Genomic DNA, 22798 nt, shown 5'->3' with positions numbered 1-22798 from the left:
ACTGAAACAGGATAATGATAGTAGTTTGCCTGTAGTAGATCTTGGAGATTTAGATATCCCTGTGAGGAAACATGATGCTATTCTGGCACTTTGGTAAATGACAGAACTGTAACACAAACATTTCCAAAGTATGCTAAATAAATCTCTGAGAAGGATTAAACACTTATTTCTATAAACTTCAGTGTGTATGTGTGTGTATCGAAGTAGTGAGTTATCTATGATGTGCCATTTGTACTAAATTCAAAAGCAATGTTAAAAAGTTTAGAATTCAGGGGCGCCTGGGTGGCTCAGTCATTAAGCGTCTGCCTCCGGCTCAGGGCGTGATCCCGGGGTCCTGGGATCGAGCCCCGCATCTGGCTCCCTGCTCCGCTGGGACCCTGCTTCTTCCTCTCCCACTCCCCCTGCTTGTGTTCCCTCTTATGCTGGCTATTTCTCTGTCAAATAAATGAATAAAATCTAAAAAAAAAAAAAAAAAAAAAAGTTTAGAATTCAGGCTCCTTCCTTTTTTTTCCTTCTCAGCATCCACTGTCTGAGGTAAAATGATAAGGGATTCTTCACAAAGGTAAGTGTGACTGAAGCGTCAAGCACTGATGTCTTAATACAGCAGCCTCTTCAGACTGGGCCATTAGTACTAATGTCTTGGCAGGGAGCTTCGGGTCAGTGCATTTAAACTCCAGGAGCTTTAAGAACTTTCTGGGATGAAAGAGAAAGTATGTAGGAGAGGAGCGACATAAGAGAAACTAAAAAGATGAGAAAAACATCTGGGTCAATTCAGGCCAAATCTGAAGACTTGGATTCTTGTGAATATTTAATTCCTGGTCATGATTGTTGGGAAACTTGTATTCTGTACATTTTAAAATGTGTTACTTTTTATAGAGTTGAAAATATAGTTTAAAAAAATGTTTTAAATTAACTTTGCTCCTTTTGCTCAGATCTGGAATAGGCAAGGAATGGAGAGTTTTGTTACTGCAGAGAAGTTCTGTCCAAAGGCAATGACCAGCCTTACTCTTAGCTAGCCTAGCCCTCCCATTGCTGTGGAGCCCCTTGGCCCTGCCCTGCAGGATTGCTTGTGGTCTGTCCTGGGTGACAAGGCAAGCAGGGACAAAGGAGGGGAGGCAAGGAAGGGCTTTCAGTAGCCCGGGCATTTCAGCCGCAAGTCAGTCCTGCTGTAGCTAGGCAGCCCTGTGCTGAAGTGGGCCCTGCTTGGCCACAGCAGGCCTACCGTTTCTTGGTCTAAGTCTCCAACCATGTTCTCTGCTAACAACGTTCTAGCCTTCTTGTCCTGGACCTGAGACTTTGTCATGCTTAACCTCCCTTTCACTTTTGTTCTACTCTAGCCCTTGCCCACCCCATCCCTCACCCTGCAGGGCACCAGGGTCCTATTCCTAAAACTCTCCCTAAAACCATAATAATTCGACCTCTCCCCAGAGCTGCCCTCCACCAACGCCCCTGTCAGGACTCCCCATCACCTCTGCGACATTTTAAAACAACATACAAACAAGCACAGAAAATACTCTTAACACCACGGTTCTCAAACTTTAGTGTGTACCAGGATCATCTGAGGACTTACTGAAACACATACTGTTGAGTTCCATTTCCAGAGTTTGCGATTCAGTAGGTCTTGGGTGGAGTCTGAGAATTTGCATTTCTAACAAGTTTCCAAGTGACGTCGATGCTGCTGGTCTGGGGACCCAACTTGGAGAACCACTGGTTTATTATGTACACTGGCATCCACCACCCAGATTTAACAAATATTCTCATTTTGCTGTGTTTGCATTAGATCTCTCTCTCTCTCTCTTTTTTTTTAAATGAGAAATGAAATGTTCTAGATTCGGTTGATGGCCTCCCTCTCTCTCTCTTCCCCGTTTCTTCTTTTTCCTGATGATAACTAGTGCCCGCCAGGACTGTATTCTCTGGATACAGTGCCCTGGCACTTGGCTGTATTTCCTGCCATTTAAAGTTGGCTCTGCTTCCCTTTTTGCAGCTTGACACCTTAATTTCCATCTCACCAGTATCACTCATTCTATCCCATCTGCCACTCTTAGTTTTTCTGTCCCTGCTGGGTCACAGGATGTAGCAGAATATACATTAAACTTTCATTAGGAGAAATTGAATTAGGTTTTTACTACGAGGAAGACGGTGCTTACCAGGCAGAAGGTGTCTACTCTATTAATTAAGTTCTAGGTGAGGAGAACAAAGATCGGTAATGGGGCACCTGTGGGACTCTCCCTAAGTAGACAAAGTAGGTGGGACCCAGGCATAGTAATTTAGAAGACTGAGAGCCTTGATACTTAACAGCAGATTCACCCCAGGTTGTGGTGAAATACTTCCACAACGATACTTCCAAGTGATATTTTGCACTGAGGACACCAAATAGCAATCTTATTAATTAAGTGTTCTCAACTGGGCTAAGCCAGTACCATAAAGATCAGGTTTGACATGGGTTAAACACAGGAGTTTTCTAATTTGATTCTCCTAAGACCACAAACATTTGTCTAAGTGAAAATTTAAAATCATACAAAATTAAAATTATCTAAATGGCCAAAGGTACTCATAACTGCCCAGGAATTTTTTTTTCATTCTTTATTCATTTGCAACTTACTTACAGAATCGATATGAATTGATACATACGTAATTTGACTGGTACTGGCATAGTGAATGCCCACCCCTTAAACATAAGTGGAAAGAACACCTTTTTCTGGGTCTTCTTATTGTCTGTCCTCTACCCATTCTCTCTTAATATCTTTGCTGAACTTTCTGGTGAGCATTGGTGCCCCTCCTCTGGTCTTTGCCTTTATGTAGGCGATCTGGTTGGCACGGTCCCTGTCAGCTACTGGGGCTGTGTGAGAATGTCTATCCACCATTTCTTCTCTTTTTCTTTATTAAAACAGATTTTAACCTAGTTCTCATCAAACCTCCATCCAGCTTAGCTCTGTCTGGTCTGAGGGGTTGTTCAGTTGGCTCACTTACCAGTGAAGTTCCCCACCTTTTCTCTGCCTCTCCAAATTCCCCGGAAATGATGAAGTCTGCCATATATCCTGGATGGACATCTAAATGCTGCAGGAATTTAAATGAGGGAGAAGTTAATTTTGATCTAACACTAAATTATTTTAATTAGTGTAAAATCAAATACAAGCAGTATGTTTATTTAGTCATTCAAGTTATTCACATGTAACTATTCTTGTGAGATTAGCATAATGTTTATGGTCCGGTATTTATACTGTGGCCATCAAACAGTTGTTATTACCCTGTTGGATAACAAAAAGAAGCATCAAAGACGCAGATTAAACAACATCAAAAACTCAAAATTAATCTAAACATACACAGACACACACAGACACACACACGCACACACACACACACCATCTCTCTCTCTCTTAATAATTACAAAATCCTCATAAGAATAACTGTCATAGAGAAGGTTAGAGTTAGTTATTTGAAATTGAACATTTTGGGTTCTTCCCTTCTTCCATTACTAGTGTTATCATTATTCTCCCATGATAAAACATTGTATTTTGTCATTTTGTTAATGTAAGAGGTTGAACCTCCGGGAAGAAAAAGAAGAAAGTATAGAATTTTCTACCTAAGTAGGGATTTAAAACTTCTTCAAAATGTTGAAAATATTTTAGACTAGTTTGAAGAAAGAGATGCTGGAAATTCAGTTTTTGAAACAATTGTCACACGTGAGAGCTTTTGTCCTCCTTGTGAGAGTTTTTGTCCTCTTTTTTCTCCTTTTTTAAATCTGTGGTCCGAGCCATATAGAAAGGTAGGAACTCAAAACTCGGTGACAAAAAAGGAATATCAATATATGTTTATGATGACACTTGTTTTCCTCTGCATTGAATCAGGTTATTAATACCAGTGTCTTTTCCAATGAGATGAGCTTACCAAGTGACCATCCATCCTGAGTGAGTAATCATAAATAAAATAGACGTAAATGACTGCTGTAAACACAGACACCTATAAAACATTCGATGCTGGGGAAATGCAAAATGCTCAACTGGTTAGAATAGCAATCTTTCGATGTAGGGATCTCAAGTCATAGGCTAGCGGAATTTAATTTAATATACTTTACTGCCATGCAGAGTTAGGCATATATTGCTACAATCAATAAACTGCAAAGTGTTGCCTGAGGGACAGGTTTGAAATTCTGTGTCTTCATATTATGCTACATTCACTAATGAGATACAGTTTTGTTGCCATCACGACTGAGATCATCTCTTTCTCTCTTTTTTACTCCCCAGAGTGAAATAAGAGCATTTTCTCAAGTTTTAATCAAACATTTCTTGCAGTTTGAGAAATATATTTATGTTTTAAACCCTTGTTTATAAAATAGGAAATCTCTAGGGGCGTCTGGGTGGCTCAGTTGGTTAACCGTCTGCCTTGGGCTTAGGTCATGATCCCCTTGTCGGGCTCCCTGCTCAGCAGGGAGTTTGCTTCTCCCTCTCTCTCTGCCCCTCCCCTAGCTTGTTCTCTCTCTCTCTTGCTCGCTCACTTTCCCTCTCAAATAAATAAATAAAGTATTTAAAAATAAAATAAAATAGGAAATCTCTAGTTCAGTTCATCATCTGGCACTAAGTCATTTCTCTTAAGTATTCCACAGGCTTTAGATTGCTCTCTCCTTCCTCTACTCACCCCTCCTATCCTCTTCAGTTCCTAATTTCAGCTGATTTATTAAGACATCCGATCCTCATTTGTTTAGTATATTGGCTTTTGTTTGTTTGGTTGGTTTAAAGATTTTATTTATTTATTTGAGAGAGAGAGAGAATATGAGTAGAGGGAGGAGCAGAGAAAAAGGGAGAGGGAGAAGCAGACTCCCCGCTGAGGTATAGAGCTGACTTGGGGCTCAATCCCATGACCCTGAGATCATGACCTGAACTGAAGGCAGACACTTAACCAACTGAGCCACCCAGGCGCCCCTGTTTGGTATATTGAATGTAGTATTTGATAACCTGAAAGAATGTGTATTAGTGCTTCTGATTTTTTTTCATTTTGTTGGGTTTCTATACTCTAACAGAAACATACTTTATCGATATCAGTATCTGGAGTTAACCAGCACATATTACACTATAAAACCTGTCTTTGGATATTCAACAAGAAGAATGAACATACAGACTAAACTGGAAACTGGTGTATATATAGAGATAGATCACTGCTGCCTAGAAAGGCATTATCAACTCTTGAAAGTAGCTGGGAGAGAGGGAAGCGGGGATGGGCAAACATTCCAGGAGAGGTAGTACTACCATGAACAAAGCCTCCTGACATTATGTCTGTGGGAAGAATGATGGGCAGCCAGTATGAATGGACCTTTAGGCATGTGGACGAGAGGGGTGGGCATCATCTGCCCAGACACTTTGGGGCCAGATCACAGAGGTCTGAGCATGTGAGACAGGAGCTGGTAGCAATGAGACACCATGGGAGTTTGGCAAAGGCCAGTGACACAAAGTGGTGCTTAAGAAGATTAATCTGGTGGCAGATTGTTTCAGGACCTCATTCTGAGATTTAATAACAGGCAAGAAATTATGTTAGAATTAACCTATTCTTCTTTTTCCTCACATCCGGTCCTTATTGGAGGTGATGAGCAGTTGGTTAATACCTTCTGAAAATAACTCCTTCCCAGGCTTGAAGAGGAAGTCTCACTTAAAATTACAGAATATGAACTGAGGCATAAAGGTGCCTTGACACAATTTAGCCAACCCTTCTGGAGAGGAAGTAGGCACTTGCCCATCAAGTCAGTGGTGGCCCCAGAAATCCTGGTGCCTAACCATTTGTTCTTCATCTTACTTTCTGACTTAGTGGCTCAAACTACCGCCTCTCAGAGCCTCTCACAGGACCATTTTTCTCTCCTATCTCCCTGAATCGACGGCCTTGGCTTTTAGCTGGAGGCCTCTTGAATTCTCCAAGCTGGAATGTCACTCTTCTCTAAGATTCCTTCTGCCTCGCTTTCTTCTGTAAAACCTTTCTTCTGGGTTAAACCATAACTACTCCAGGAGACTTCCCTGAATAAACCCAATTAAACCTGATCATTCCTGTACTTTGTGTCCTCTTAGCTCTTAGTAATGAAAGCATTTTCATTTTTCTGTCTTTTTGAGGGAATGATCTCTTCTACACCAGGAACAATTTTGAAGACCTTAACTTATATCTTTAACTGCCAATGGTTAGTCACCTAAACTGTATTTTTTTCCCAAACTGTTTTTCAAAGGTAAATTTTCTATACTGATATATCACCTATTTGTTCTGCCCCTTACCACCAAGTCTATTGAAAATGTTAACTTGGGGTGCCTGGGTGGCACAGCGGTTAAGCGTCTGCCTTCGGCTCAGGGCGTGATCCCGGCGTTGTGGGATCGAGCCCCACATCAGGCTCTTCCACTGTGAGCCTGCTTCTTCCTCTCCCACTCCCCCTGCTTGTGTTCCCTCTCTCGCTGGCTGTCTCTATCTCTGTCAAATAAATAAATAAAATCTTAAAAAAAAAAAAAAAGAAAAAAAGAAAATGTTAACTTGTTCTTGATACCAAGGCACCGTCATTAAAAATCATTAATCTTTCTGTTTAAACTGCTCCTCCCATAGTCTTTCCCATTTCATTTATTGTCAATCCCGTACTTACAGCCGCCCAACAAAAAATGTGGAGTCATCCTACATTCTTCCCTGTCTCTCATATACCACACCCATCCTAATAGTAAATTCTGTGATATATCTAGAATCTGTGATATATCTAGAAATTCTGTGATATATCTAGAATCTGAATTCTTCCTATGGACTCTCCTCTTTTTAACTAAGTCCAAGCCTCCACCATCTCTTACCTGGATGGTTGCAATAGCCTCCATGCTTCTACCCCAGACCCCTCTTATCCACAGGCAGCTCTCAACATGGTGGGCAAAGTGATTCTGTCAAAGCGAGTTAGTTCATGGTCAGATGGTAGCTATACTTCCCATGGTGATCACTTCGTAATGTATATAAATGTTGGTTTACTATGTTGTACACCTGAAACTAACCTAATATTGTATGTCAACTATTTCAATTTAAAAAAAAAGGAACAAAGGGAGTTGGTTAGTTCATGTCCCTCCCCTGCTCAGAGCCCTGCAATGTCTTCCTTCTCTCAAGAATAAAAGCCAAAGTCCTGACAGTGTTCTGAACTGTGGCTACACAAGCTGGTTCTGGCAAAGTGCACTCATTTTCTAACTTGTGTTTTCATGTATTCAGAAACTGTTTCGCCTATTCAGGATTTAAGGCTGTGTTCCAGAGTTGAGATCATTAGATAAGTGATGGCTTGATAAGGCATAACTGTTTATTAATTTGCACTTGCTGTATTGCTTTGTAGAAATGCTTGTCATTTTGTTTTTCACTTTCTCCCTCTGCAGCTGAACTATTCTTCAGGGAACCCTTTACCTCCCCCTCATATTGCTCTTCACACAGTGAACGCTGGCTTACTGCCTCTGCTTACAAACAGACCTCACACTTTGGAAAAGTAAAAATGAACAACAGAATCAATGATTCAGTAGACTGTAAGATGCCTGTAATGATCAGTTTTTGAAAAGATGTTTACCCTTTTACTTTTCCATTCATGTTAAGTCACCCAGACCAGAACTTGAGAACCATTTCCTCTTCATTGACACCACAGCTTATCACCTCATTTCCAGGACCAGGAACTTGATTGGCAAGTAGTCATGCTGTTACAAACGTGGGAGGATCACTCCTGTGCAAACTGGATGATTTCCCACTGCTTAACCACCACAGAGCAATCTCCAGCCCACAAACCAAATTATGGCAAAGTTTTACAAATGTAAAATCCATACACACTATTAGTCTAGTGTATTCTTCCAGCAAAAGAGGGCTAAATTGTGTAAAAACAAAACAAAAGAAAAACCCACCAAACACCAAACACTTGAGGGCGTGTGTGTGTGTGTGTGTGAGAGAGAGAGAGAGAGAGAGAGAGAGAGAGAGAGAGGAGGGAGTGGGAGAGAAGAGAGCCCTATGGTACAATGGAAAAAGCCTAACACTGGAAGTGAGAAATTCTAGTTTTTAATCTTGACTTTCATATTAACTTGCTGTATCATCTATAGTATACCCCAGTCTCTTTGCCCTCCTTTCCTCAACTATAAAAATCAAAGAATTGGACCAAATCAGTGATAGGAAGTATGTGTATACTCCTCACATTCATGCCTGTAATAGGTATACCTTACCTGCTAAACAAAGATTTGTCATTTTAATTATTGTCAACCTAACACTCCATAAGTCACTACCAAGCAATTAAAGATGGAATACGAGATAGAAACTATTTGTCTTTAATAATTTTTAAGGCCCCTGACTCTATTATTCCCTATTGTCATAGGAATGATAGTTTTCTATGTTAGTTACCAAGACTAATTTAAGATAAATAAATTACTTCAAAATTTATTGCCTACCACACATATATTAATAATAAATGTCCCTTATTGAGTATTTATGTGCCCATTCATAGATTTTTAGTGCATCCATAAATCTATCTGTTACATACGTTTGGCCATCAGAACAACCTTTTAAGATGGGCATTTTTATCTTAAGTAGGAAATCAAGACTCAGAGACGCTCAGTAACCTATTCATGATTACACTTTTTTTTTTTTTAAGATTTTATTTTTGTATTTGACGGAGAGAGAGACAGCCAGCGAGAGAGGGAACACAAGCAGGGGGAGTGAGAGAGGAAGAAGCAGGCTCCCAGCAGAGCAGGGAGCCTGACGTGGGGGTCGATCCCAGGACCCTGGGATCAGGCCCTGAGCCGAAGGCAGACACTTAACGACTGAGCCACCCAGGCGCCCCATGATTACACTTCTAAATTAAAGTATTTTTAAATTTATCCCTTCTTACTTATAAGACTGGCAACCTAACAACACACCGTATTGGCTAGGCACTAGGAAAAAAGAAATTTTTTTTCACTGCTGGTGGGAACACGAAATGTTATAATCCCTAGGAAGGAAATTTAGCAACATCTAACAAAACTACGTAGGCATTTGTTTTCAGGCCCAGAAATTTCACTCCTTGGAATTTATCCTTAATATACCTCCACAAATTCAAAACTACGTGTGCGGGAGTTTATTCATTATGGCATTATTTGTAGTAGCAAAACATTGTGACAACCTAAATGTTATCCATAAAAGACTGGTTCAATAAATAAGAGAGTGATAGTAGCTATAAAAGGAATGACAAAAATCTCTATAAAGTGATATGGAATCATTTCCAGGATATAATGTTACGTGAAAAAAGCAAAAGACCAAAAAAAAAAAAATGTGTATAGCATGCTACCTTTCGTGCAAAAAGGTGAGCTAAGAATATACATGAATATTTATCTGTCAATCATCTATCTGTATATCTATGATCAACTGTATACCTAACTATGGTGGGAACAAGGTAGAGGGGATTTGGAGAGACTTAGCCGAGTATACCTTTTTATATAGTTTTGATTTGTGAAACATGTCAATGTTATATATTCTCAAAAAATACAACTAAATAAGGGAGTGTGAAAATTCAGGCACAAAATGAAATAGAAATAGAAACAAACAATTTTAGTAATAGAGAAATTAATACCATATTCATAGAGAAAAAATTAATTCAAGTAACTTTTAAGCACACTCTCTAGGTTGTATATCTCTGTAGGATTTATAAAGACACTGCAAATAATTTTATAATTTTACTTATTAGATTTGTTATTGGTGGTCGTATTGGTGCTATAATTCTGAAACTATTTTGCATGTATGTTGGATAGAGCTAATGAGTAAATATTTTGACATTGTTGGAAACATCAGTTGATTTTCACTGAGGGAGCAGGGTATCCAAAAAGGGATATAGAAAAAGAAACATGCGGTTTGGATTTCGATTGCACATATTAGTATGAACTTATGATTTTAAGATGCATTACATATACAGTTATATACACAGATGCACATGTTAAAATATATATACACGTGTGTGTGTTTGTATATACATATATACATATGTATATATATTCTTTTTCAGTGAACAGGCTTAGAAAAAATAACATTCCTATTGTAATTGTATCCAGAATCTAGATCTTGATTTCTAAAACTATTTCCCATTAAAAGGAACCAGGTCTCCTTGGAGAAATGGATGATTCCAGGTGTGAGGCAAGAAAAGTACAAGTACAAGGTGAGCCTGGAACATCATGTGCTAGAAAGCAACAAAGTGCTCAGAGATTAATGGGGCCATGTCAAAAGGACCCAGGAGCCAGCAAGAAGTGCCACCCGCTGACCAAATTTGTGACAATTTCATCATGAAAAAGAAAAATGATAGTTATAACACACCAAATTAAAAAAAGAGATCACAAATTTACATGATATGGGAAGAAGGGGAATAGAGAAGGGGGTAGCTTTTCTTTGCAGTAGAATGACAGGTAAGAAAGATAGAAGGAATTACAAGATTAGAAAATCACCTTTTTATAAACACAGAATATAATAGCTGATTCAGGCATGAATTATTAACAAATAGTTAAGCCTTGAGGTAGAGATTTATTGTGGCACAGAATGTTTACATGATCTCAAATGATTTTGAGTGTGTGTGTGTGTGTGTGTGTGCGTGTGTGTGTAGAATGACACTGGCAGTGAATCTAAATGAGGAGTAGATGAGGGGGTTTTTTTGTTCCATTCTTTCAATTTTTCTGTGGGTTTGAAAATTTTCAAAATAAAACATACATATTTAAAAATCACACCATTAGTAAGTAGTCAAATGTCGGTTTGAAGTCAGGTCCTAAGGTAGTGAAAAGCCCTGTTCTTTCCTTTCAGCCTCACAGTGTCTATTTACATACATTTTTAAATACAAGCCGTAGGAAACTCAAAGCTTTAAAATAAGACCATTAGAAAATAAACACTTTTTGCCACCTAAGGATACATTTCCTAATTCTATATTTAATCGGTATTTTTAAAAAGGAGCACTAACTGCTCTTTGGGGCCGTGTTATTCGGGTATGTACTGAGAATGCATCTGCAGCAATACTGTCTTTCTTATTAATGTCTCTAGAAAACACCCACTGGTCTACTTGTTCCAGCTAAACACGCATAGATTTGTCTACTGGTTGATGGATAGGGATAAAATAAAATATAATTATCCCTATCCATATTTAAAAACATATCAATATGTAAGAGTGCTGAAAAAGAAATATCTTAGATTCACTATGTAAATGGAATTTATAAATGAAATTTGAGTAAGATAGGAAAAATTGGCACTGAAAAGTCTCCAGTCTTGTAGCTAGCCATGGCTTCAGATAGACACAGTACAGAATTAAAACCTGCAATCAGACTTAGGTCTACTAGATAAAGTATGGAACGGATACCCAGTTGAATTGGACATTCTGATAATGAATACTTTTTAATATAAGTATGTCCCAGATATTGTAGGAGACATACTTACACTAAAAAAAAAAATTATTGCTTATCTGAAATACAAATATAATTGGGAATTCACTATATATATATACATATATATTTCAGACACACACATGCACACACTATTCTTGTGGTTAATGTTGTGCCTCCATTTCCTAAGGGGAATGGTAGATACAGGCCTCCAGCCATGGAATGAACAAGTCATACAGATGAAAGGCATAGCACAGGGAACACAGTTAATGGAACTGCAATAGTGCTGTAAAAAAAAGAAAAAGTAAATCTTGTGCTATTTTTTTTGAGTATAGTTGACACATGATGTTATATTAGTTACAACATAGTGATTCAGCAACTCTATATATTATGCTATGCTCACCGTAAGTGTAGCTACTGTCTGTTACCATGCGATGCTATCACAATACCACTAACCACGCTCCCCACGCTGTACCCTCCCCCTGTCATTCCACAACTGGAGTACTGCATTTACCCCCCACCTTCACCCATTTTTCCCATCCCCTTACCCCCTTCCTCTCAGCTAACCACCAGTTTGTTCTCTGCATTTATGTGTCTGATTCTTCTGCTTTTTGCCAGTTTATTTATTTGTTTTGTTTTTAAAACTCCATATATGAGTAAAATCATATAGTGTTTGTCTTTCTCAGTCTGACTTCTTTCACTCAGCATAATACCCTCTAGGTCCATCCATGCTGTTTCAAATGGCAAGATCCCATCAGTTTTAATGACTGAGTAATATTCCTCTGTGTGTGTGTGTGTGTGTGTGTGTGTGTGTGTAGACAGAAAGAGAGAGAGAAAAGATGGGGATAATTTCATCTTCTTTATCCATTCACTTATCAGGCACTTCCATATCTTGGCAGTTGTAAATAATGCTGCTATAAACATAGGAGTGCATGTATCTTTTTGAATTAGTGTTTCAGTTTTCTTTTTGGTAAAAACCCAGTATTAGAATTACTGAGTCATATGGTAATTCTATTTTTAATTTTTTGAGGAATCTACTATTTTCCACAGTAAGTATACCAATTTACATTCCCACCAACTATGCACAGGATTTCTTTCTCTCCACACCCTCACCAATACTTGCAATTTCTTGTCTTTTACATAATAGCCACTCTGACAGGTATAAGGTGATATCTCAACCTGATTTTGATTTGCATTTTCCTGGTAATTAGCGACATTGACCATCTTCACATTTGTCTGTTGGCCATCTGTATGTCTTCTTTGTAAAAATGTCTATTCAGTTTCTCTGCCCATTTTTTAATTGGATTATTTGTGGGGTTTTGGTGTTGAGTTGTATAAGCTCATTATATATTTCAGATATTAACTTCTTATTGGATGTATCATTTGCAAATCTGGAAACCCTAATTATCCCCCACCCCAACCACCAATGTCTGGGTTTGGAGCTGGAGCTGAGGGAGAGGGTGGGAGAAGATGTGTGTTGGTTAGTATGAGGAACGAATTACGAAATCCTGAAAGTTTTAATTTGGACTATTATCATGCTATTGCTCGCTTCCTTTATCTGAATAGACAAAAGGCCTAAGAAATAGCAAAATTTTCCAAAAAGAATTAATAGCTATACCATCACCAAAACTGTAGCCCCACAAAACAAAGAGATTAATAACTCAGGAATCTAATTGTTCATTTTCAAAACGTAAGTAGTTGATATGTGTGAATTGTTTACAAACTTTTTTTTTAAGATTATTTATCTGAGAGAGAGAGAGAGAGTGAGAGAGCACAAACTGGGAGCTGCAGAGGGAGAAGCAGAAGCAGGCTTCCCACTGAGCAGGGAGTCTGATGTGGGGCTGGAAATCCCAGGACCCTGAGATCATGACCTGAGCCGAAGGCAAACGCTTAACTGACTGAGCCACCCAGACATCACTACAAAGTTCTTTTTCTCTCTACATAAATGTATAGCTTGCCATTTTATTTAAAGTATTTATCATTAATGTTCCTAATTTTAGTGGGAAGACATCTGGTGTTTTGCTGTTACTTTGACTTGATGTATTCTCTAACAAAGAAAGAAAGTTCTCTTCTATTTCTAGTTCACCATGAATGTATTCTTTGTTTGTTAACTAGAAACTTCGATTTTTGTCAAGTGTCTTTTCAGCATTAATGAATATGATGGTATGGTTTTTCTCCTTTATTCTATTTACATAATGAATAGAATTAGTAGATTTCCTAATGTTGAACCAACTCTGTTTTCCTGGGTTCATATCCCAGCTTTCCTATAAACTACCTACCACTAACTCACAGTGTGACTTTGGGCAAATCACTTAACCATTCTGTGTGTTTCCTCTTTTAAAAAAATGACAATAATAGAGTTGTTGTGAAGTTTAGATGGGTTAGTACATGTGAACTGCTTAGAGTACCCTGCATATATGTTTTAGTAATTATTTCTAGTCATAGGTGAGAACAAGCTATAATTGTGGATGTGTGTGTCTTTACCCCTGTCAGGTTTAGTGTTAGGGTCATGCTAGCTTCATAAAGTGAATTCAAAGCTTGTGTTAATATGAAGAATGTACATTTTCTGTACAGTTTAAATATATTAGTTAAATCAAGCTTCTTAATGATATTATTCAAAAGTTCTATATTTTAAAAAATTTTGGTTTACTTGATCCATCAAATTCTAAAAGAAGTGTCAGTCTCCCACTATGATTGCAATTTGTGTAAATTCTCTTTGGCTCTGTTTTAAAAAGTTTTTGCTTTATGTTTCACTTCTATGTTAATTGAATAGAAGCTAAATGCTACTGCAGTTTTCTTTTAGATTTTATACCTTTGTTTCATTTAATGCATTTTACTTTGAACTCTACTGTTCTCATTTTAATATGGCCATTCTTCTCTCTTTTTTGTTTACATTTATTGATATTCTTTTTCAATCCATTGACAATGTTTTGGGGTCTCTTAGTTATAAGCATATACCTTGCAAACAGTACATACAGGATGTCTTTTTTATCCAATCTGATAATCTTTGTTAATCAAGAAATTAGCCATTGGGGCGCCTAGGTGGCTCAGTTGGTTAAGTGTCTGTCTTCGGCTCAGGTCATGATCCCAAGGTCCTGGGATCGAGCCCTGCATCAGGGCTCCCTGCTCAGTGGGGAGTCTGCTTCTCTCTCTCCCTCTGCTTCCTGCTCCCCCTGCTTGTACTCTCTCTCTCTTTTTCTCTCACTCACTCTCTCTCTCAAATAAATAAATAAAATCTTTTAAAAAAAATAGCCATTTTATAGTTATTATGTAATTAACGTATTTAATCTGATTTTTGTTATCTTATTTGATGCCTTTTTTTGCATTTTCTTTTTTTCCTCCTTTCTGAATATATTGTAATGGCTCAATTTTTTTCTTGGCATTTTTACTTTTCCATTAATTTAGAAAGTCTGCATCTTTTCTTTTCTTTCTTCCTTTCTTTTTTCTTTTTTTTTTTTTTTTTTAGAAATTCTGCATCTTATTTTTTATTCCAACAGTGCTTATTTAAGGCCATAGGTTGGCCAAGAAAAATTGTCAAAATGGTAATTCTCTCATTTGAAAATGAGAGAAGCAAAGGAGTGGAGTTTGGAAATGTTATTGATAAATTTGCTTCCATTAAACCTAGGACAATAAAATTGTAAAATTCTATTTTTGATGTGAATAAAATATTTAGTAGAGGTAGAGGGGAGGCAACGTGGGTAAAGGTGGTCAAGAGATACAAACATCTGTTATAAAATAAGTAAATCATAGGGATGTAATGTACAGCAAGTGATTACTCTATTGCATATTTGAAAGTTGCTAAAAGAGTAGATCTTAAAAGTTCTCATCACAAGAAATAATTGTAACTATGTGTGGTAATGGATGTTAACCAGACTTATTGTGGTGATAATTTCATAATATATACAAATATGAAATCATTTCATATACCTGAAACTAATATAATGCTATATATCAATTTTACCTCAAAAACATATTTAAAGTTAATAATAATGTGAGGTTGTTTTGTTTTATTTTGGAATGAGATTATGAGACTGAATTTTCAAATAGAACAGCAAGGGCCATTTCTCAGGGTACATCCAGGATGGCATTCTTGCTTCAGGAATATGATTTTTATGGTCTCTGCTCTTAGGACCCTGTGACTACATGCACAGCATGAAAAATGATACTTATAATGTACATGAAAAGAATGTGGGTGATCTCTATGGATATGGAAAAGTATACAAAATAGAATAAGTGGGGAAAAAAGAATTTATGGAAATATATAGTGGGAGCCTAAGTTTTAAAAATATGTATGTTTATGCACTTAGAACATTTCTGGGAGGGTATACAGGAACTCATACTATTATCAAACTCACAATTTTCAATAATTTTTTCAACTACTTCTGGGGAATAAAAGAACCATTTTAAAGAAATACATTTATATTGAGGTACATAATTTTCCTTTTGCTTCAAGCTCTAATATGGCTTGCCACTGCCCTGGTCTTTAATAAAATTTTGATATTTTGGGGCATCTGGGTGGCTTGGTCAGTTAAGTGGCCAACTCTTGATTTCAGTTCAGGTCATGATCTCAGGGTTGTGAGATGGAGCCCCAGGCCCAGCTCCCGTTGAGTGTGTAACATGCTTAAGATGCTCTCTCTTGCATGTGCTTGCTCTCTCTCTCTCTAAAAAAAAAAAAAATAAATAAAGATAAAAATAAATAAAAAAGGTTGATGTTCTAAAAATCATTATGGTTTTTTGCAATACAATCATGGTATTGATTGTTTAAATTACTGCTTTCCAATATTATTTATTTTGGTTACCGAGTTTTTTGGTATCTCGCTAAATCCTGGGCCTGAGGTAAGTGCCTCACTTGCTTCACCCTAATTCAGGCCCAGTTTCAGTTAATTTACGAAACTTATTTTAAATTGAATTAATTTTAAATAAATTTTTACTTAATTTACTGTTGGGTTTTGGCAGCTCAATGTTATCAAGTTATGGGTGTTTCCTACTTTTTTTGATGAGGGGCTCTATCCCAGGACCCTGAGAGCTGAAGGCAGATGCTTAACCGACTGAGCCACCCAGACATCCCTGTTTCCCACTTTTATGAGTTTATTTCATAAATAGGCATTGGATTTAATCAAAAGCTTTTTTTGGTTTCTCTAATCTCTTCTTTTTTTTTAAAGATTTTATTTATTTATTTGACAGAGAGAGCGACAGCCAGAGAGAGAGAGAACACAGGCAGGGGGAGTGGGAGAGGAAGAAGCAGGCTCCCAGCTCGATCCCAGGAGTCCAGGATCACACCCTGAGCCGAAGGCAGACCCTTAAGGACTGAGCCACCCAGGTGCCCCTTCCCTAATCTCTTCTGAAATGAGTTACATCGGTTCTGGTTCTAATTTTGTCTTATGCTGAACCTTATTAGCATTGCTGAGAAAACTCTACTAGTCCTATTTTTAAGAGACACTATCCCATTTTTTGTACTTTATATGATTTAGTTTATTGATATTTTTACATATTTTAATATTTATATCCATATAGAATATTTGCTTCTTGTTTCTTTGAGGGTGTTTTTTTTTTTTTTAATCAGGGCTTTACCTCATAAAATGAGTTATGTGGCTTCCCCCATTTTCCTATAATCTAAAACAGTTGTATAAGAGAAGAACTATTTGCTCCCTAGAGGCCTGGTAGGGATGACCTACAAAATTGCCTAGGCCTCGAGCCATCATTGGGAGGGCAGGGGGAGGGAAACTATCATTTTGATTTCTATCACTAAGATTCATCTTACTTTTTGCATGTATTTGTGACTTGAGTTGAAAGCTTAGCTCATTTATCTTATATACTACTTTTATATTTTGAGCTTTTAGTTTTGTTCTGTTCTGAATCATTTGAATTTTTCATTTTGATTTCCTTTTTTCCAGCTAATTCTTATTTAGAAATGTCTGATGTGGATTTTCTGAATATATTTTGTTACTGATTTCTAATTTTATTGCATTGTGGTCAATGAATGTAGTCTGCATAGTATAAACCTGGGGATTTGTGGTATTTCCTTTGTCAGTACACGAGGGAATGCTTCAAGAGTGTTTGAAAAGAATGTGTATTCTTTCTCTGTTGGGTACAGTGTTTTCTCCATACATATCTATTGGAGTAATTTTGGTCATCGGTTCATCCCAATTCTCTAACTTCTCTATCTTCATATATATACATATATATATATATCTTATTTATACTTCATCTGTTCTTTTCTGAGAAAAATATGTGAGGGTCTCATGGTAGAACTGTGGATTTGTGGATTTGTCAACTTTTACTTAACATATTTTGAAGCCATGCTGTTAGAGAAATATAAAAATTCATGACTATTTTCTTTTTGGTTAATTTACTTTTTGCCAATATATCTTTTTTTTTCCCCTTCTAAGGCTTTTCACATTGAATCCTACTATGTCTGACATGAGAATTCTACAACAGCTGTCTTTTAGTTAGCATTTGCCTTTGTCATGGAAAATTAAGATTCTGGATTGTATTTTGAAGCTAGTATATTATAGTGCAGAGCAGTGTATATGTTAGAAAGAGAAAAAATAAGAATATATCCTAGAATTTGCTTTAAAAAATACTAGAAGAGTACACCAGAAACTATGGTTGTACTTACTGACCACATATTTTGGCCAAATGCTGAATGGCTGAATGTTAAATATCGTTGGGTGGCTAAGCTCAAGGCTGAAGCCAAATATCACTATCACAAAATGACCTTCAAGAATATAAGTATATGAAACGGTATTTTAATTTTTTTATAATTAAAATTTTATTACTAAAATTCATTAGTTACATTTTACAAGTTTGACGTTATAGTGCAGAAAGAGTAATTCTTTCTCAGCACTGTCATAATATGGGAAATTATCCTTGAATTTTTTAATACTAGATATTTTTGATAGCTTAGAATAGTCTTAGTTATAGTTAATACATAGTATATACATAGTAATATATAATATGTTATATATTATATAATATATAAGTAAAATATAATATATAGTATACATTACATAATGTATAAATATAAGTAACATATAATATACAGTAATATATAGTTAATAGTTTAGTCTAGAATAGTTTCATTCTTCCAACTGAAGTTAGTGTAGGAGACTTTCTTGGCCAACTCTGGCAATATAAGATCCTGCTAATGGTGCTATTGGCACTGTACTATTAATTTTGCTTTCTTCCTTAATAGCAACTAAAATGAAGATAGCCTCTCTTCAACTCCTGGACTTGGAGATTTGGTCAGTGGTAATGGTGCACCCTCAACAAAGCAGTCCCACAAAGTCTATATACAGACTTCAGAGTGTTACCCCTACTTATATTTTTTATTCTTAATATACTCACTTGACAAAAAAATGTCATTAAATGTTGAATCTAGAAATGTAGCATCAGAACAACAAAATTGACTTTCAAGATCATAAAATTGCTTCTGAGTTTTCATCACGTTTTACTTTATGCACATCCATTTCAGAAACCTCCCTGGGGTAGAATGATAAATGGCATTGAAATAGGTATTTGGTTACTCTGCCTCCACAATACTGAGGCCCAAGCAAAAGCCAAAAGGCAATGTTGGCTAAATACTGAGGCCCAAGGTAAACCCTGGTACATCCTCACATAAAACTAATAAAAGTGAAACTTTGTGTATATATTACCTATTAAATGTTTTTAAATTAAGAAAATATCTTAACCAGAGAGGGAGATAAACCATAAGAAACTCTTAATCTTAAGAAACAAACTGAGGGTTGTTGGAAGGGAGAGGGGGTGGGGGGATGAGGTAACTAGGTCATGGGCATTGGGGAGAGTATGTGATGTAATGAGCACTGGGTGTTATATAAGACTGATGAATCACAGACCTGTACCCCTCAAACAAGTAATACATTATATGTTAATTAAAAAAAAAAAAATCCCTGGATGCCTGGGTGGCTCAGTCGGTTAAGCGTCTGCCTTCAGCTCAGGTCATGAGTCCTGGGATTGAGCCCCACATCAGGCTCCTTGCTCAGTGAGGAGCCTGTTGCTCCCTCTGCCTGCCACTCCCCCTGCTTGTGTGCTCTCTCTCTCTCTCTCTCTCTAACAAGTAAATAAATAAAATCTTAAAAAAAAAATCCTTTAACTTTTGGGCAATATCTTCTTTAATAAAGAACAAACTGCTTGATATTTGAAAAAAATTTTTTACATATCTTGGGAACCTTTAATATTCCAAGTGAAGTTTACCAAATACGGGGAAAAAAAGGAGAAAATATTTTAAAAAGTTAACCTGAGTCACTTCTTTGCTTTACTTGTAAAATAGGCTTTTTTTTTTAAGTGACTTATTACTTTATCTGTAAAAAAAAAAAAATTGACTTTAATCTATATCCTCAATCCTGAAAATATCTGCACAGTCTTCATCATAATGACTGAGTTAGCCGTAATAGCAAAAATGACATGCCAGTAGTAGGCTATTTATCACAAGATTAGTAACTAAAATTTATTCCTAAACCAGAGTTTACAGTATTAGTATTAAAGTATTAAGTGAGAAAGCATGGTTTTCTATGACAAGCATTCTAACGGTCTGTTCCTATACCATCTACACTGGTTCTCATGGTCTCCTGGTCATGGCTCAACCATCTCTGGGATGGTTAAAACAAACTCTTCAATATTACCGGAAAGTTCCCTGACCCTTGTTGTAAATAGACTGAAACAGAATCTCAGTTTTATGTTGGCAAGATACATGATAAATGTAAATCTGACAAAAAAAGATCCTCACCTTAACTTTACTAATGTTTATTTTCTTAATGCCCTTAAGGTAAATGTTTTGAAATTATTTTCAATTTTTACATTTATTCATATTACAGGAGGTAATGGCTAGTTCAGCAATTTGCATTCATTTTCATAGCATCTCCTTTACTTTCAAGGTTCTTCACTAAATTGCCATTTAATCAAGAATGAAATAAAAATAAATGGTAATTACCATTTTTTAAAAAAATTTCCACAGCTTGTGATATCTATTTTATACCTTTATTTTCAAACTTCCTGAATTATTTTTATCTCTCTTATAAACAGCTTGTAGTTGGATTTATTTCATACAGTCTTGGACACTCTTTCTTTTAATAAATTAGTTACATTCATATTGTGATTGGTTGATTATGTTGAGAATCATTTTGCCAATTTTTTCCCATGCTTTCTACTTACCACAGTTTCTAGTTGGTTCTTTCCCACCCCCACCCAACTTCTTGCTTCTTATTGCATTTAGTTTCCTCTAATCCAAAATTTTTTCCATGTGCTTGAAATTGTCAAAATGATCTGAAACTATATTATACTCTCAAATAGAGATCACATATTTTTAAAGCCTGAATCAGAATAAATATAACTGAAGAACGAATTAATGAGATTAATTCATAATGAATTAATGATCAAGACAAAAAATACCCCCAGAATGCAGCAAAAGTCTAAAAAGATGGTAAATCTGAACAAAAATTAAAAGTTAAGATCTCTCCTGATACTGTTATATATCAGTACAGGGAAGGGTACTTTGTACATTACAGTCAAGATCCAAATATTCCAACTTTTGGTCCAGTTGGCATTCCAGGACAGAAGAGGGAGGCAATAGTCAAAGAATCAGCAGGAGAGAATTTCCGGTTCTTCTACTAACAGAGCCCATCAAGTGCCAAGTAGACTTGTTTCTTTTTTCACTCCAAAAATAACACAAAACACCACCACCACCAAAAACAAAATCTTTATATCTACACATGCTATATTGAAATTTTTGAGCATCAACAATAAAAGAAAATCCTAACAACTTTGAGATTATGTCTTAAAGAGGGAGTAGAAAAAGATTGGTATCAGATTTCCCATCAACAACATTAATGGAATATAACAATGAAACATTTTGTGAGACTAGTATAGTCTTGATTAAAAAAAAAAACAGATAAAAACAGCATGAAAAAGACAAATAAAGACCAGTTACATTTATAAACACAGATGTAAAAATCTGCAAGCAAAATACTCTCAAACCAAATCAAAATCATATATCACGACCAACTTGCATTTATCCCAGGAATACAGGAATTATTTGGCACTGAAATAATCAAATGTAATTCACCAGAGTAGTAAAGGAAAAGCTTTATTTAATTATTTTAATAGATAAGAAATACCTTTAACAAATTAAAAATAATTAATATTTGAAATTGTTAGCAAAATAGGAGTAAAAGGGGACTTCTTTAATCAGAAAAAAGTATAAAACAAAAATCTATTAGAAACATTAACCTAAATTATAAAATGTTAGGCATAGCCCTTCTAAAATAAGAAACAAGACAAACATGACCATGCTTCTTCTCAACATTGTATTTTCAGTCAGGACAAAAAAAAAGTGGAAGATATTAGAAAGGTGTAAGAATGGTGAAAATTTTATCTCTTCAAATTAATAATAGAGTTTAAAAAGACAGCTGAATATAAGATCAAATATATAAAAATTAATTCATTTCTATATACCAGCAACATACAGAAAATATAAAAATAAATAATTTGTAAAAACACGTAATTTATAATAGCAAAAAAATAAGGTATCTCAAAATATATATAAGAATAGATGTGCAAGTTCTTTTATAGAGAGAAATTTTTAACTTTGTCGAAATATATTAGGGAAGAATTTAGAAAGGAAAAAATATTGCAAAATTGTTGATTGATTCCAATTGAATCCATAGATACAATGATACATCACTCAAGATCCCAGTAAGGGTTTTTTTTTGTTTGTTTGTTTGTTTGTTTTTTGAGGAACTTAATAATCTTAGAGGGAAACCACGAGTGCCTAAAAAAAGTAGCCAAGAAACTCCTGAATAAGAACAAAATAGGGAGACATTTGATACCCAGATATATTATGAAGCAATAACAGATTGTGTGGGTAGGTGCAGGGAGAGCCCCTTTGACCATTGGGACAGTAGAGAAAACCCAGAAATAGATTCACACTGACTCAGAAACTTGGTATGTTATAGAGGCAGCATTGCATGCCATTGAGGAAAGGAAGGACTATTCAATAAATGCTGAGACAATGAGTAATCCCTATGGAAAAAGTGAAATAGAATTCTTTGTATTACGCCATACACAATCAACAGAAGATCAAAGATACTGAAGAGAATTTTTAGAAGACAATATAACAGGATATCATTATGCTCTTTAGAGTAGATTTTTAAAAATAAAACCAAGAAAAGCATTAACTATAAAAGGTGAGATTGGTAAATTTGACTACAGTAACTTTAAAATTTGTCTTTATCAAAATAAATCATAAGGTTTTTTTAAAAGCCATAAATGGTAGTTGCAACACATATAACAAACAAGGGATTGGTAGTCAAAGACCTGTTTACAAATCACTATGAAAAAAACCAAGCAAATAGAAGAACAGGGAAAAGATATGAATAGGCATTTCAAAAGAAGAAAAAACATGAAAACCCCTTGAATATATGAAAAAATGTTTAATTTCTTGA

At 36.0% G+C, this 22798-nt stretch overlaps 1 long non-coding RNA gene across 1 annotated transcript in view; it reads right to left on the bottom strand.

Annotated features, from left to right (window-relative positions):
- Positions 1 to 2670: 2670 nt before the first annotated feature.
- Positions 2671 to 22798, bottom strand: part of LOC125280996 (uncharacterized) — a 111850-nt gene continuing 91722 nt past the window's right edge. The window contains exon 4 of the long non-coding RNA XR_007187941.2: positions 2671 to 3057. This is a non-coding gene — a long non-coding RNA (uncharacterized LOC125280996). The remainder of the gene's footprint in view (positions 3058 to 22798) is intronic.

The sequence above is a fragment of the Ursus arctos genome, unplaced genomic scaffold (genome assembly GCF_023065955.2).
Source record: "Ursus arctos isolate Adak ecotype North America unplaced genomic scaffold, UrsArc2.0 scaffold_11, whole genome shotgun sequence".
Classification (NCBI taxonomy): Eukaryota; Metazoa; Chordata; class Mammalia; order Carnivora; family Ursidae; genus Ursus; species Ursus arctos.
This window is presented reverse-complemented; position numbering and strand designations above follow the sequence as displayed.